This window comes from Zophobas morio, unplaced genomic scaffold (genome assembly GCF_036711695.1).
Source record: "Zophobas morio isolate AGI-343-1 ecotype UQ-CSIRO unplaced genomic scaffold, CSIRO_AGI_Zmor_V1 ptg000005l, whole genome shotgun sequence".
In the NCBI taxonomy this organism is placed as follows: Eukaryota; Metazoa; Arthropoda; class Insecta; order Coleoptera; family Tenebrionidae; genus Zophobas; species Zophobas morio.
The window spans coordinates 15,210,726-15,225,291 of NW_026972110.1; the positions used below are offsets into that span (position 1 = coordinate 15,210,726).

The 14,566-nt window shown below is 33.0% G+C and overlaps 1 long non-coding RNA gene across 1 annotated transcript; it reads left to right on the forward strand.

Moving 5' to 3' along the window:
* Window positions 1–1,102: 1,102 nt before the first annotated feature.
* On the forward strand, window positions 1,103–1,882 carry LOC135119998 (uncharacterized). Its single transcript, XR_010278467.1, has 3 exons — window positions 1,103–1,234; window positions 1,447–1,667; window positions 1,730–1,882. It is a non-coding gene; the product is annotated as an uncharacterized LOC135119998 (long non-coding RNA).
* The last annotated feature ends 12,684 nt before the right edge of the window (window positions 1,883–14,566 follow it).

A 14,566-nucleotide genomic window follows, 5' to 3' on the forward strand; every position in this document is an offset into this window, starting at 1 on the left:
GCTGGATGGCTGCCAGTGCTTTCCCCAAACAATGTGGCGAATTTTCCGATGCATTAAAAAATTATTGTTGTAGATAATTTATCGGGCTCTCGTAAACAACTTAATCGTATCGGGTCTTAATGCGATTAACAACACGAAAAATAATGCAGTAATCAGGAATTGCGGGCTAAAAACAGAACTGGATTAATGAATACCCCCCAAAACTACATAGATAACAACAACGAGAGTATTTTAGTCTCACTATACAAAAGAAACAATAAACGGGAGATGCTCCTTGTCTCGAGGCGATATCCAATAAAATAAGAGTTGCGTAAGTATGGTTGTCAATTTCAGCAGTAATGGTGTACCTATTGATCTACAAAGCCATTGTCGAAATAAAGCAGACATAACAATCAAACTTAAGGTCAGGGGTGCTTCAGACATATCGTACCTGCTATTACGACTCGAGGTCAGCAAAAATCATACGATTGTGTCAATTTTATAACCCGTATAACGAAAAAAATAAATATTTTTGCGGAGACTACGTTACACGTGAGATATCTTGCACGTGCTGTTTTTGAGAGGATGCATTTACGGAAATAGCAATTTTTTCCGATGACCTAAAACTGTTCCCACTTAGACAACATAAATATTCTCCTGAGAAAATATTTTTATGAGATTGGCGTCTTTGATATTTGTTATGTATTTTTAAATAGCCTCAATGTTGATGAACTTATCACAATAAAGGAGCGCTAATGTAGGGGTTCGAAAATCATTCGTTTCAATTGGCTTGACATTGAAAATCTCGAGTTAACAAAGTTTGAAGCCGGCAGAAGTTTTAAAAAGCTATCAAAAATGCCTACACCGGTCTAAAGCGAAAGACTGAAAATAACGACATACAGTTTGTACAAATTGGGAAAAGTTTGCATTAGGATTTATGGAGAAGAAGTTTTTAATACCGAGATTTGATATCTACATATATTTATTATAATTAGAAAAATAAATCCGCTTCCTCCGTCTTTTTCTGTAAGCGGAAAACTTCATTTTCAGCAAATTAAAACACGGCAAAATTCAGTTAACGATACGGTACACTGAAATGCATACCTTCAGCTAATTAGCCAAATACACTGACGTCATCCGAGGTCACCAAGATGGCAGCGTTTGACAACTAGCCGGTTTTCTCATAAGAGTCAATGCTAATATTTTCGGAATTCATTTAAATTTGAGAGTGTGTCAACTGTGTTTTTATAGTTTGGTAAGTTTGTTACAGTTTCTAGACTGTGTAGATATCTGTAAAACGCACCATAACGTTTAAATATCCTTAAAAAATAATGTTTTCCAATGTGATGTACACGTTAACTTCGCTGCATCTTATATTATTTGTTTTGCAAATTAATTCTGTGTTAATGTACATCAATGTTTTTTAAATACACTAGCATCTTAATATTATACTATTTTGTATTTTAGGAGAAAATGCCTACATTTTGTGCTGTTGTGGGTTGCGCGAATCGAAGCACCAGAAATGCGGACAAATTTTATTTTCCTTTCCCAGCAATTAGCAACAATAAAGGTAAATATATACAGGATGGGGAAAAAGGCGGAAGCTTTGGTTAAAAGCCTTGAAACGAGTGGATTTAGCGAAGCCAAAGTAAAGTATTCCTATATTTGTTCGGACCATTTTATTTTAGGTACAATAACTACTTATTAGATTTACAGTTTCTAATAAATTACTACATTGGTGCTCTTTTAGGTAAACCTGCAGATTTGTCGGTTGTGGACCACCCTGATTATATTCCATCACAAAATTTAGGATATCAAAATAAATCCACTCAATATTTGTAATGTTGAAAGACACAGTTGTTTAAAAAAGAGAAAACTGAATAAATGGCTCTAGACTTTTGAATGCACGAATTTCATTGTGGGTTATTTTACTTATTCCAAAAAAAAAAGTTTAGAATGGTATTCATTGTTATGGTAGGGACATCGTCTAAACACAAATTAAAATCACTTGCACTCATTATAACTATAAGGATCTACGCCGTTTAAATTGTTTAACTTTTGTACATATCTGCTTTTCTCTTTGACGGAAAGACATCGTGCATAATCACTTAAATTATCCATACTTTAAAAACAAATCACACACCTTCACTTAAACCCGTCACATTAACCTCAAACGAAAATATTAATTTCCGATTGACCGCTTAAAACACACGGATGTATTTTGGGCGACGAGGAATTCAGACCAAAACAGCGTTCTGTATTTTTATTTTTATTATGTATTTTTAAACTCAAATCGCCAAAAAAAAGCACCCTGATACACAGAAAAGATATGAAAGAAGCTATTCACGTGTTTATTTTCTAGATAAATACCCACACTTTTAAATAAAATGCGAAAATGTTAACATTGTCGCTTATGGAGTTTCACGGCGCTTGTCAAACGCTGAGTTCCCGCCACAGCGTGACGTCACGTGTTATTGGCTAATTTAAATTCGTCCGTCCTCATATATCGTGGCTTTCAACATCGTAGCAGTAGCCTCGGTAGTTTCGTTTATAGGAGTTTTAACAGAAATATCCAGACCATAGGCTTCCCACGGACTTCAGTGAAGCCCCCATCCCAACAGTCCAATGAAACTCCTTCAGATGTATTGTTCACATTCCTCAAATAATTAAAATGCAGAGTTTTTCTTTGACTGAATTCGAATTATCGAAGCGTAATTAGTTTACCATTTCTTGGAAACGAGAAAATAAAGATTTCGATCAACATGTCTGTTATTGGCACTAGTAAATGGAGAGAAGTTTTTGTATCTTTGAAAAAAACAAATGTAATATTTAGTATGTTACAGTTCCGCTTTTCATCTCCCTTACATAAATATGTTCAAGAATTTTTTTCGTAAGTTTTTCTTACGCATATTTTGTTGAACATTGTTTATTAGAGTTCCTCTATCGTACATCTCATCGATTATGAAATATTCCCAGAAAATGTGATACTTGAATAAATATTTACGGTAGGTACACATTTTTTTTAATTCCTTTCAAGCTAACATTTTATCATTTTATGATTGAAAAAGTGAAATGAAACATCAGTGTCTCTGACGCGTTCTTCCAATTCCCAATAACTTGTCACTTCGTCGACCCTGCTGAAGTTAGTTTTATGATTTTAATGGTGACAAAGTAATTTCTACGTTTGATGTCTTGTCCTGTAATAAAACGTATAAATGACGACCAATACGTCGATAATGAGCATTTCGTCGTAGACGAAATAGTCATTTGAACCTTTTGAAGTATTTTGAGTCACTGACCTCGATATTTTATATTTACGTCACCATATAAAATTTCGTAATTTTTAGCAACTAACCAGATGAAAAGAAGATAAAACAAAAAGTTGAAACTCGTATGAGTATAAAAATCCTTTAAATGTACTACTAATTAGTTTCACTCATGTAAGACTTATAGTTGCTTTTGTTCATATTTTCATGACAAGAGCTATACGCGCAAAACTAACTGTAATATAGTGTTAAATAGGTACAATGTCTAAGTATCTCACTGATCTAGTTTCATAATTCACGTTTTCGTAACAGAGTTTATTTTAATTATCACCAATTTCAATACCACAAAAACAAGACCTAGTCGAGGAATCTATTTCGAATTTCTAAGACTCTATAATTAATCCTTTATTGTTCAACTCCAGACTTGTTATCCACGTGAAAACCTTTAACTAACAACGTTCTACAAGTTTTGTAGCTTCATTAGATCAAACTTTACAGTACCTGAAACTCTGTTAGACAGAAGCCAGTTAGTAGGTCGCTGTTTTGAATAAACACAGAAAATTAATTTAAAACAACATAAATGAAAAAAATTCTAAGTATTAAGTTTGTAATTACGTGATAATTTTTTTATTCAAATATGAATCGTTTTTATTTGCTTGTACCATTGTCCGTGATGTTAAAAAAACGTTTATAGTAAAAAAATCCCGGTTTTGGACCGTACAATTTTGAGGTAAATTTCTTCATGACTTTTGTAGAAACGCTCCCATAAAACATAATTACGATTAATAATTCATGATCTTCGTCGGAGTCTTCTCCTAATAGTGGTCGTATTAATATAGATTATGTTAGTTTATGTTTATTATAGTACACCGAGCCATACAGGCGGACGAGCGATCCAAGCCTAGTTGGTCACCCATCCAAGTACATTTAGATCTATAACACTTATTTTACAGCCCTAAAATAGCTGTAAAACAATTACGTAACAAAATGTTGCTCAGTACCATATGATAATCAGTTATCTGATTGTTATTATTATTATTAACAGGCTATTATTAATATATAAAACCTTATCTTACTAATCACAACTTACCTTGGTCAGAATTGTTTATAACATTACATATTTAGCAAATCCTGTTGTTGTTGACGTTTTATTTCGTGGTAATAGAAAAAATATGCATCTACTGGCCACTCTTTCGGGGGTTACAAACGGAATCTAATTGTACATTCTTAGTACGTTCACCTTCTGTTCGGTTCTAGATAACCATAACTCTTACTCGTCTAGTAACTTTTTTAAAGCTTGCCTTTTATTAAGATCTACAGTCGAGCCTACAAGATTGTACCGACACCACCTGGTAAAATTAAAATTACGACTTGGATGTTCCAGCTATTATTGTGGTTGTTCTTTTACCTCCAGGGATTTTCTTAGCGCGGTTAACGGACGATGAACTTCCCAATAAGACAGAGGAATTTAAAGCGCCAAGGATTCGTGCCCACGCTGCTTAATTTGATAATTTAGCACATTTTACAAGCTACATGAGGACTATTTCTTGGTTTTCTTTGGTTTTTATTTTATGGTTTGTTTCCGCGAGCTTTCTTCCTGGATTACCGAGTTTCCAGTTTCCAGGTCGGCGGAGTTCATGACACTTGTTTGGCGAAATAAAAAATTGGGTAAATGAATAAAGTACGCAGAGTGTTTATTGACTGCGGTAAATTAATGGAAAAGAGCCAACGCAAAAAATGTGTACTCGGAGTGGAATGTAGGTTACAAGAGAAGCTATATATTTCAATTATTTTAATTTCTAAATGAACAATCAACAGACATTTTCTCATTCTTCTTCTTTCGCGTGTTCACAGATTATAACGATGATTTAGTTATGATAATAAATATAAGTATACTTGTCCAAAAGGTATAAGGTTATATGACCATCATAAACGTAGTTGACCGCAAGTAAATACCCCCTTTGTGTGGTTAGCACTAAGCTTACCGGTTGGCAATAAATCGTCTTCTAAACATTTCTTGCTCACATTTAACAGGGCCGGCCTTCAAAGCGAGTGCTTATTTCGGAACCCTCAGCGGCTGGAGGTAGTAAAGAAATAGTGGAGTGGTGGATTTTCATATTTAGTGAAAGCCGCCCCTGAACGAAACCACAACAGGCGGTCGAGCTGCAGTGGACACGTTATTTACGACCCTAAAACCTTTTCTTTTGTAAACAACTTAACTTCGACACAATAGGATGATTTTATGATGGCCATATAACCTTATAGCTCTTGGTCCACTATAATAGTAACAGGAACTACAACCAAACATTAAAAAAGTTAATGACATAAAAAACTCGGGCAAATAAACTCAGAATGAAGCGAGAGGTTTTAACTAATTGAATGGAATATTTGCATTACCCTTTTTTCAGTTACAATAATTATTCCCATAAACGCAACATTTTCAAATTTCTGTTATTAATTAACTCGATACATCAGATTTCATGGAAATGCGAGTCCTTGACTGAAAAATTTGTCAATTAATAATACGAAACGAAACACTAACCTCTTTCTGAATTACGCGTAACTTTTCAAACTTCAAACAAGTCAGTCACCGATGTCGAAACTGCAAGAAAATAGTCCCAGCCAATCTTTTTTCATTAACCGATTCATTTTTCATCGGTCTTAAGTAGTTATTTCGCGGAAGGATCAGTCAGGATCACTTTTAGGATACACCGAAGTTATTGACCCTTTTATAAGCGGAATGATTTAATAACTTAATAACCGAAGCGGTTTTTCGGGTATTTTATTAACTAAGTTTAGAGGTAAATGTTTTCGGCGTTCTGTAATAACTAACAGGGAAGTACGTTTTAAGTTCTTGAACTTTACATCGATTTATTGTGGCAGGCGCTGCGACAGATGCACGTTTCGTTAACGTTCCTTGAACCCAGGATCTCTGTTGATCTCTAGATTTTCCGGGATAGATTTTCTTTTGCGTTTCAGGACTTTTCTCAACGCGGAAGTGCCATAAAAGAGTAGTAGGTCTCATCACCTCTAATAAATATCTCCGGAGAGATTCGGTCTTTATTATCCGTGAAGGGGTGTCCATTACGGGAAATAAACATTCGGGCTTATTTGAAACTAAGTAAAAAAGGCTAACTCCGTGAAGTTTGTACCGATACTTTAAACAGCTCTCTAAACTGCACGTTCCAAAGTTTTAAAATGAAATTACTTGTGTATTGCAGCAGCATCTGCTCACTGAAGTTGTAGAGAAATGAAAAAGAGTTCTGAAAGTGTAGCTTAGACACGCTATATGAAAAAATGTAACTTGTCGGTTTTCAAATGCCAAGTCAGCAATAATATACGAAGTGTGTTCATATTTCATTCGAGGATCCATTTTAACAATATTTTTTCACAAATACGATTCGTAAAGAACAGCTTTTCTGTCAGATAACCTAACATTTAAGACGATCCTCTAATCCATTATGCAACTGTATCTGCCAACAACAGCTTGAAAACTGCTGAAATGTAGAAAGTGAAGGACGCGTTTTAGGGGTACACTGTTTTTATGTTACCGCGGCTGAAAGGTCGTTGTCCTTCTTTTAAAAAAGCTAGGGTTTTTGCGTAACCATCATATGTTGTATGTTAGCTTAAGTTGCCCTGAAGCTTTTCAACACAGGAAATAAAAATTTTTGTGATTAAATTTGATTGCAAAAACTTGAAGCTTTGTAGAGAGAATATTTATTTCGGTTTTAACTGTCAATTATAATACCTACCAGACAAATAGAACATAAATTTTATTTAATTCTGGAAATATGGTTTATTTATATTTTGATATTTATCATTGCTGTGCTAGCTGCTTTCATCACACGATAGGTAAAGTAACTAATTTCAGATTTGTGCCAACTGAATGGCACTTATGAAGGCAAATTCTATAAATTTTATATATTAATCACAAAACTGTGAAACTCGTTAAGTAAAAATAATTAAATCGTGTTTTCTGTTTAAAAATTTTTCGCTAATCGAAAAGTCTAATATTAAAATTTTGTGTATGCTTTTCATTTTCCAGTACGCGTACTCTCAGCACTCTATATCTTAAAATATGATCCATAATTATTTTAAACATGCAACCTTGGTCGTAAATATAGAAAAAAAATCAAATGATTATACACTACGTGTATTTCAAAACTTCTCAATTCTAATTTAAGATCCTTCATTTTAAATATTTATCTATATATGAATTTAACCGAAAGTGGGTTATTAATTCCTGTGATGACTTATTTTAAATGCACTAAACATAATCAAGAGATGCGATGAAAGATTCTTAACAAAATTGCTCATTTTGTGTAAAAGAATCTCGTAATTATCCCACTCTTTCGAGGGTTTTAGAGCGTGAAAAAACAGGTCGAGCTTTCTTTGAGCTGCAAAGTGGTTATCCGGATGATATTTTTTTAGCCTAATTCTTAACTGAACTACTTCAAACTAAACTTTCGTCAGTACAACCAGTAGATTTTTTGCAGTTAGTGTTACAAAAAACTTATTTTAAGTTTCCCTTGTAAGAAACTAGTACAAGGAAAACTACGTGTCCTTGTCTAAAAGAATATTATCAAAGCAAAAACTTCAATTCTGAGAGAAATTTGTCAGGCGCGCGTAGCGGTATATCTCGTAAACGAAACTTATCACATAAAAACGGATAAATATTTAGTGAAATAATAATAAACTCATAAAAATCGGAATATGTATTTAAAATAATGAGTGACAAGGGGGAGATGGATGGATACTCATTGAGGATAACAAAAGAAAAAGAGGGAGGAGGATATGTTCAAAAGCAATAAATAGTTAATAGGAGCTCCAAACAAAGATGAGAAAGAGGTAGAGGGAAGCAAAATGGATAAATAAGAAATGATGATGGAGTTGATGAACGATGTAAGAGAAATTAAACACGACCAGAAAAAGTATCAAGAAGAAATAATGGGATTGAGAAATGAAAATAAGAAATTAAAAGAAGAGAATGATATGATCAATATGAGGGAGAGAGATTTGAGAATTTGACACAACGTAATTTTAACTTTAACTAAGAACTAAACTTTAAAAAACAGAGAAGAATTAAGAAACGCAATGGAAACGTTCAAAGTATAATAAATAAGAGTAAAAGTAGAGGTCAAAGAGGTGATCGAGATAGGGCCGAAAACGTGCTGGATTGAACTAAAAAATATACAGAAGTAACACGAGACAATGACAGACAAAAATAAACTAAAGACGGTAGAAGAAGAGATATATAATGAAGAACGAATTAACTAACAAACAAGGAATTAGAAATACAACAAACATAAGGCAATGAAAGAAGAAGGTGGGCTAAAAGAAGACAGGAAAAGAACTCAAAGCAGTAATAAAGCAAATAGAAATAGGACGAAATCATAGTGGATATGAATAAGGAAGTGAAGAAAACACGTAACAAGAAAAAGAATGTAATGTAATACAAATGCAAGGGCGAATAAAGAAAGTACATTAAGTGTAGGAACTTGGAATAAACGAAGTATAAAAGGAAAAGAAGAAGTGGCAGAGGAAATGATAAAACATAAAACGGGGTAACTAGGAACTATGGAAACAAAAAAGAAACATTAGATATGTATAACAATAATACATAAAGGATACTGAATATTCTGGTCAGGAATAGATCAAAAAGAAACGGCGAAAGAAGGAGTAAGTGCAGAATATTAAAGATGAAATGTCATCAGATCATCTACAAAAAGCAGGAAATTACTATTAAGCTTGTCTTTCACGTCGCTGATAAAAAGAGAAAATAATATGGCACCAGAGTGTGACCCTTGAGACATTCCTGACGACACCTATATGTATACAAATAATGGACTTTACTCCATTCACCACAATAAACTGAACCCGATCTTAGATCTACCTCTTGCCAAAACAGAATTCAATTCCCATTTTACAGTTAACAAAATAAATCAGTGAAATGGAGAAAGAAGGTGTACAGGGTGGCGTTTAGCTTTTTCTACAGTGTTATGAGCAAGCAGTAGTCCCGCCCACCCGCCCTCTATTTTCTCAGAAGCTGTCATTTGCCAAAATCAGTCTTATCTTAGTAATAATTAATAGTTAATAATAACACCACATAACTTACAGAAAATAATTAAAGAAAACTACATAATTGAAAGAATAGTAATGAAGATATTAATGAAGATATTTGACAAAAAACAGTGAACAGTCATGGAGAAAGCTAAGATGTAACGAAAGAAACTAAAAATAAGTTGTATGGTAAACTATAAGAAGCAATAAATGAGGGAGAGGAAAACATGATAATAATGGGACACTTAAATGGTGGAATGGCAAACTATAACACGGTGGTAAAGGAATTTTTAGGAAGAGAAAGAGAAGAAAGAAAGAACAGTAACGGAGGAAGAATTAATGAAATTTTTATCGAAAGATTTAGTAATAAGCAACATTAAATTCGTTTGACTTCTATTTACAAAGATATAACTAATAAAAATTGGTCGAAGGTTATTTCGACAGAACTTCGCTCACTCCAGAAGGGTAAATAACACCCCCTCAATCCCTGCGCCTCGAGGGTGTAAATTCCAAGGGGTCACGGTCTGAATAAATGCGAACAATATGAATTATATTTAAAGCAGATAATAATAATCAGTGTTTATGCTTCGAAAGAATTCGACCACTAGCACGTCATATCGTATCAGCGCCGGCATTGAAGTACGTAACAGTGGCATTAATACATGCATTTGTATTAAACGAAACTGACATTTGATTGATTTTGTCTCTTCAACACAGAAGAGAGGACCAATTAATTAAGTAAACGTACTCGTTTTTTTTGTTCAAAAAGTATACCTAGATAATAGCAAGAGAAATTAATTGACTGATTCATTAATTTTCTTCAGTCACTGTGAATAAGCAAACCTAAAAAATATGAATACAATGATAAATTACAAATAATACTAATCATATTTTGGACATTTTAGATATGATTTATTCGGCAAAATTTTTAGATGAGTCATCAATTTTTTGGGGTTGATCCACAGATATATTTTGATTGAAACGTTACCGTGCTAACAATAACGGCTGCAAGATTTCAAAGTATTCAGTTTTGGAATTCTTGATTTAATGAATAAAATAAATTTACTGATTCATTAATTTTTTTTTGTATAAGAAAATCTAAAAAATGTAAATGCAATGATAAATCGCAAGTACAATCTAGGTAGAATTTTTTCGGCAAAATTTTGAGATGACGTCATCAATTTTTTGGAGGGGATAAGTAAATATATTTTGATTAAAAATTTATCATGCCTATCATAACTGCAAACCATCTGCAAGATTTCGAAGCATTCGGTTTTGCAGATTCCAAATGAAATTGCAAAATGTTGTTTCCTAATTTTGATTTTTTTCCAAAAATCTGGACGTTTCACGTAAAAACTCAATTCGGGGTCATAAACTATATATGTAGGACTATGTTATTTTATACAATTTACAATCCACATATTATCTACAATTTTGAAATGACGTTATCACATCATTGGTAGGGATGATTAGACAAATTTTGTTTAGCGTTTTGCCATCTACATGATATTCCTAATATAAGTAAATACAAAATTTGACAATAATCGGCACAGTACTTTGGGAGATTATCTGTCTAATAAAAATCCGGGACGGCAGATAGGCGGACAGACAGACGGACAGACGGACAGACAAACGGAAACCGGAGACTTATTTCTTCGTACTGTAGGGGTCATGAAAGGTCGAGAAAACGTAAAAGTAGAGAGTCGGTCGACGGACTCGATTACAATACTTCCTTCGCTTAAGCTCGGAAGTAAAAATGAAAAATCAGTAACAGATTATTTTTTAATGAGAAAAAGAATGTGAAAAATGGAAAAAATGTGAAAGTTGGCAGAGAAGCAGAAATAGCAAGTGACCACTATTTGGTAAAATGGACATAACGAAGATATAAAACTAAAAAATAGAAAAAAGAAGACATAGAATAAAATAGAAGATAAATAGTAGTAATTTAAATAAACAAAAGATCGAGAAAAATATCAAGAGATACTAAACGCAAAATGATAAGAACTATAAGGACTTGGAACATCAGTAAAATAGAAAGAACTCAAAAATAACTTGCTGGATGCAGCAAGAAAGAACTAAGGAAATACAAAAATAGCAAACAGAAAGACAAAAAGAACAGAACGAAAGACCGCAGAAACAAAAGATAGTTGCAGAAGAAATAATGCAAATACAACACTAGAAGATTATGAGCCCTACAAAGGAAAACGCAAAAACTGAAGAAGACAATAAAGCCAACAAAACAAGAATTATAGATAAAATTCGAGAAAAAATGACCCAGCACTACAGAATAAATCAAAAACAATTTTTCGGAACACTTAAGCAGCTAAAACAAAAGAATGAATATAATATGACTAATACAAAAGACAATAATGACAACATAATCACAGATGCCAACAAGATGTCCAAGAATTGACGGAGGCTAATGTAGACGGAGAGGAGGACTATGAGGAACAGGATGAATCACATGAGATAAAAACAATACAACAAAAGGAATTATCAGAAACAATATGAAAGATCAAATTAAGAAACGCACTGGGGGAGATTAAGGAAAATATAATGGAAATAAAATATATGGGAGAAAAGGAAAGAGAACAATTTAAATAAACTAATGAATGAGGTAATATAGGAAATAAAAATAGTAAAAGAGTGGAAATCAAGGATAATTTTACTGATATATAAAAAAAGTGACAAGAGAGGGGTATCACCCTATCTAGTATCCCTGGGAAAATATTGACAAGAATGATGTAAAGAAGAATAAGCGAAACTCACATTCAGTGCCTCCTATACTAGTTTGAGTCGAGTCTCTATATATAAAGAAAAACCTGTAAAGAAGCCAAAACAATGATAATCTCAGGGAAAAAGAAAATACCTAACATAACATAAAACTCCAACGAAAAATAATTAAACCAGTACAAAGTTACAAATATTTGAGAATAATAACACAAAACAACGGAAAATAGATCAAGAAAAGAGTGAAGACAACAGGAAAACATTCTAGGAAAAAAGGAAGTACCGAAACAAATAAAAATAGAAATAGAAAAAGTAGAAAGACCAGCTTTAATGTATAATAGTAAAACATGGGGAATGACAGAAAAAACGAACAGTTGTGTTAATGCAATTAACATAAGATTCTTAAGAAAAACAGATAATAAAACTAAACGGAATAAAATAAAGAAATGAGACATACTGGCAGAAATTATAAAATAAACAGATAAATGACAAAGTAGAAAGACAAAAATGGAAAGATTGTGTTAAGTAAGTTACGGAAAGAAGAGTATAGGGTGTAAAAGGAATTAAAAACGATACTCAGTGTACGGAACGGTAAAAGCATAAGATTAAGAAAAAATTCACTTGTTCAGTTTAAATTACAGCTAATAGACAGAATTGCACATCAACTAAGGTTTTATGCAGCTAAGTAAGTTTAAATCAGATTTTACAGGACGTCTATTTTCTGTAATTTTCCCAGATAAAACTCGTGCAAAACAACATAGATATTTTTGGAAAAGAAATCAATAACGTATTGCAAATTTCTCTTGGAAAATATACAACCGACTATTGCGAAATCTTGCAAACGCTTGGAATGAAATTCAAAATTATATAATAAAATGTTACAATTTATCATTCCTTCTAGAAACTTGACCGCGTCACAAAAATTTGCTTTAATGTATTTAGACAGAACTTTCTTCGCCTCTGAAGTACAGTACAACACATTCAGTTTTTTTGAAAAATAAAATTCGACATTGTTGATTTTTTTATGATAACTCTTATAAGTTAAAATAAAGATATGTGTATAGTGTTATGCTATGCGTGTATTTCAAAAGTCTAGGAGTATGTTATTTTATAAAATTTAAACAACATTTACTGCTCAAAATTTTGAGATGCCGTAATCACATTGATGATTAGAGAAATTTTTGCTAGAATCTTACTATCTACACGATATTCTTAAAATACGTACAAAATTTGATCATTCTTTTCAGCAGTTTCGGAGATTATCTGTTTAATAGAAATTGGCAAACGGTAGATAGACAACAAACTCGTCTAGGAATCATGAAACGTCAAGAGAACATTAAAATAGACATTCGTCCACTTTTCATCATGTGATACTGCTGCTTTAAACGTTACTTCTTGTAAAGTAGAGTTCTTGCAGGTGTGGTTGTTTCCATTTACATCGAGGTCTCAAGTAAAGGTTTTTAACCCATTTAAGAGCGACTTTTGACCAACACGAGTTAAAAAGCAATTACCCCGATTAGACCAGGTGCAAAATGGCATACTTTACTAACTCAGGTGAATTAATTTAAGCCCACGCTATAGCTCTATTATATAGTTACAAACACGTGTGTATGGTATGAAACTGCGTTGAATGCTACATTTAGTAAGCTTACGATGCGGAATAAACATCTATTTTGCTATCACAATATCATTTAAACCGGATCCGGGAAGCAGTCGTAGGTGTTACTAAGACATTAGCTTTGTCTAGCATCTATTTTCCGGCGCATTTGATTCCTGAAATGAAATTACATAAACGAAATTAAAATTCAAGAATCCAATTTTTCTTTAGATTAACTTTCCATCTAAGTCTTTAAAAAGCGAAGACGCTTTAATAGCAATTTGAAATCTCCGTACTGTTGTGTTGTATGAAAGTTAAACGAATTTCCAATTAAGTGAGCCCTTATTTATAAGCGCTCAAGTTCAATAACATCTCCTCATTATTCGCGCTAAAAAGGGAAAAAAGGTTAAAGCGTTGAACCTCTCATACGTATATAAAATTGTTTATTGATACGCATTCCGTATGAAGAAGTAAATTGCTTTAAATTTTACGTTTTGTTGTGTACTGCTTTGATTGCAGGTCACTGGCACTTCAGGTGGGTTGGGGGCACGAGCGAACAGGACGATTTCAGCATAATAATTATGTTCCAGACTTACATCGATCAAAAGTTGCCAGGAGTTCACGCCACATTTAACGTGTATCATTTTATTTGGAAATATTTTTTATTCGTGCACAGTTACAGATTCTGTCTGTTTTCTAAATTGGGCTCTCTTTTCACAGCTTATACGTAAATAATGTCGAGCAGTAGTGTTACCAACGTCATTTACATCTGGATTTGATTATTTAGTATGGTAATTACTGAGGTATTGTCCGTGACACTTCAAACATCTATTTAAATCTACTGATGAATACATTTAATTGCCTTTCTGTTATATCGATATTAAATTCACCGTAATAATTTGCTCTTTATGTAGTGCTTCGAGAAACCAAGGTG